Source organism: Benincasa hispida, chromosome 10, assembly GCF_009727055.1.
Source record: "Benincasa hispida cultivar B227 chromosome 10, ASM972705v1, whole genome shotgun sequence".
NCBI lineage: Eukaryota > Viridiplantae > Streptophyta > Magnoliopsida > Cucurbitales > Cucurbitaceae > Benincasa > Benincasa hispida.
In genome coordinates this window covers 38,291,974-38,295,289 of record NC_052358.1, presented here as the reverse complement: position 1 = coordinate 38,295,289, position 3,316 = coordinate 38,291,974, and the positions used below count along the sequence as shown (strand labels likewise).

General features: G+C 35.2%; 1 non-coding gene across 1 annotated transcript; it reads right to left on the bottom strand.

Annotated features, from left to right (window-relative positions):
- Nucleotides 1–572: 572 nt before the first annotated feature.
- On the bottom strand, nt 573–675 carry LOC120089600. Its single transcript, XR_005485274.1, has one exon. It is a non-coding gene; the product is annotated as a U6 spliceosomal RNA (small nuclear RNA).
- Between the last annotated feature and the right edge of the window lie 2,641 nt (nt 676–3,316).

Sequence of the window (3,316 nt, the reverse complement as noted above, 5' to 3'; positions counted from 1 at the left end):
GAATAAGAAAATGATGGGAGGGGGTCGTGCAACGTGCAGAAGAAGGAAAAAAGGATTTGATTTTTTTTTCTTTTTCTTTTACTATTTTTTATTCTTTATTTAGGAAAGAGAGAAACAAGATTTTAGAGGGAAATGAAAATAAGGAAGGGGGAAACAAAAAATGAAGATTAAAAAACTTGTTTAGGATTTAAAAGAGAGAATCACTTATAATGTCGGTTTTAAATTGATATTATAGGTACACCTACAACGTCAATTTAAAATCGATATTAAAGATCCGATTTTTTTTTTAAAAAAAAAGAAACTGACATTTTACATCCGTTTTTAATTTTTCCAACCGACATCAAAACCCAGATTTCTTGCAGTGATACTATAGACCCTTTAGGTTATCACTTAAACATGATCCACTTAAATGTCAACTATATATTGTTCAAGATTACTATAAGAACCTTGGTTTTTTAGTAGTTAATGGATAACTTAATATTGTATATTTAATAATTAAGTTAATCAACTAAGTAATTATGAGACTTTAGGACACAAATCCTAATACAAACAACATCCTGTTAGGAGACATTACTTTCAAATGTAATTTCTGAATTACTGCATGTCATCCTTGCGTAAAGGCCATGCTAATCTTCTATATGTTGTTCTAATTTTATCAGATGTTCTCAAAGAGGCATTCCGAACCATATGCATTCTATCCGGAGAGGTTCCTCTTTTTATTATTTCAATTTTATCGAATGTCACTTAAGAAACCATTAAGTTAGAGACTAAATTGAACAATTTCATCAACATTATTTGGGAATTATGTCACACCCCCTCCCAGATTATCACCAACCCTTTGTGGTACTTACTGCCTAACTGACATCCTTAACCTACTTAAAAAACCTGGGAAATACAAACTCAACATTCAATATGCTTAAAGAACCTAAAACAACTTCAACAACACCCAGGGTTCAATAAACAACATAATTACAACGTATATACAGAAACAAAGTTCAATGGGTCCCAATATTTATCACTAGTCCCTAACGTGAACACACATATGTACCGACATTTACATATAAACACCTAAAACTTCTCTTTATCTTGAGCTTTAACTAGAATCCTCGAGTGGTGAATCAACAGTGCAGTTAACTTTTGGGGAAATGACCACTACCTAGGGAGGAGGAAAACATTTAAAAGGAGTGAGCTACTAGTCCAGTGAGTGACCAGTTAACATAAACATCATGCTTTAAACTAAAAACTGCCAAGCAAACTCATACTTAAAACTTTAAAACATGAAGTGGCTAGAAAACATTAAACATCTGTATCCTTAGTTGAGATAACCCTTTTGCTCAATCCCTCAACGTCCATCCTTGGTTGGTGTGGAGTAACCTTATCACTACCAACGTCAACTCTACCTACGGCACGTGGTAATAACTAAGTACTGTCATACCTTAGGTACTACTACCTAGATACCTTCTCATAGTCCTTCGATATCGGCTCAACATATACATCATAAACATATACATCATAAAACCTTAATCATTAAAGCATGTATACTTGGAAGCATAATAACATGAAACATGAGCTTTAACATCTTTATCATATAAACATAAACTTAAAATGCATGCTTGTGATCATATAACCCATAAAAGCTTAAAACATGCTTCCATAAACTTCCTTTTAAACTAGCATGCATTAATAGCCCTTTAAAAACTTAGTTTTCTTGGAAACTATCTTAAACAATCTTTTATAGTAAACAAGCATGAGTCTAAGCTTTTAAGTGAAGCATAGGTTACTAAAACATTTAGAAAACTCTTAGTTTTGTCACTCACTGCCTTAGGTGTTCCTCCAAGGGTTGATAATCCTTTACTATTTGCGTTAACCCTATAGACATGAATAACATGTTTAGTGATAACGAGCAGAAATGCACGTTATTACAGCGCAAAGATATAAAACAATGAAGGATCACGACAGTAAAAATATATAAAATTGCGTCCAAAAGCATTAAGTTTATAACATTATGATCGCATGCGTCAATCGCATTAAAAACAGCTAACTTATGTATTTTGTGCAAAAAAATGCGTTGGCGCAAGGTGGAATTACGATCCAAAGAATTTAGCGTCCGAGCGTATTAAGAGATTACGATCGCAAGGCTATGCGATCATATGCGCTCGCGAAAATCTGTTTAAGAAGGTGGCTGCATAGAGCCGGCGCATCAAGGTGAAAGATTAATAAATCACGTTGGGACAGAAAGCTGATTATGGTCGATTCCGAATTAAGTTGACAAGCCGTTAATGACACATTGTAGAAAGTACACTCAACTTTTCGGTGAATTATTCAGCGCATCAGACAGAGAATTAATGACATCCCATCAGTGCAATCATTCGAGAGAAAAAGTTTTTCACCCTGAAGCTCTATAAATACCGAAGGCCACCTTCGTTAAAGAAGTTAGCTGAGTTTGGGAGCTCGGTTCTACGACTCAGAATATATAGTTTTTCTTCACCATAGATAGCGGTAGTCTGTAATTTTCTATACTTAGAAGGCGGAAGCGAGTGAAGGGAGAATACACCGAGAGATCATCCTTGTTAACTCGGAAGAGTGCCAGGAAGAGTAAAAAACAGAGAGAGGGCCAACTCTTGCGGAAACAAGAACATCTTTTGGGCAGAATAGAGATAACTCAGTGTAAAAGTCTTGGGAAGCAAGATATTGCTACCAGACTTTCTATCCTTATTTTCCATTATCATTTTGTATTCTGAACTTATTGATAAAATGGAAATTGCATCTTTATATCTGTCTACTCTCTTTACATTACGCATGAATAGCTAAAACTATCGAATGGGTTGAGAAGCACTTAGCTAGCATAACCTGGGATCTTCACTTTATGCGATCATCCTGTATTATCTATGTGTCATTCGTCCTTTAGAGATACTCAGGAGGGTAGTCTAATGATAGAATCTAGGCTTGGAAAAGTCAGATTAGAATCTAGGCTCGGGAGAGTCAGATTAGAACCACATAATCAAGAGATAGAAGCTTAGGAATAAGTTTTGTTTGTTATTAATGCATCACATGCACCCTAAAGATAGGATATGATTGTATGCAGTCACCTTGTACTTGTGTGCATCTTTCATCATCGCATAGGCAAGAAGTAGAGACTTAGGAATAAGCTTTATAGACATCATCGCATACATCACATGCGTCCTAAAACTAGGAGCTATCGCATTTGCATTGGAAAATGAATTGTTGTCGCATAAGTGTAGCATGATCGCATAGATTGAACACAATCTCAGGAAATGCTAGCTAAAGACCTTCTCAACCTGTTCTTCTGCATACT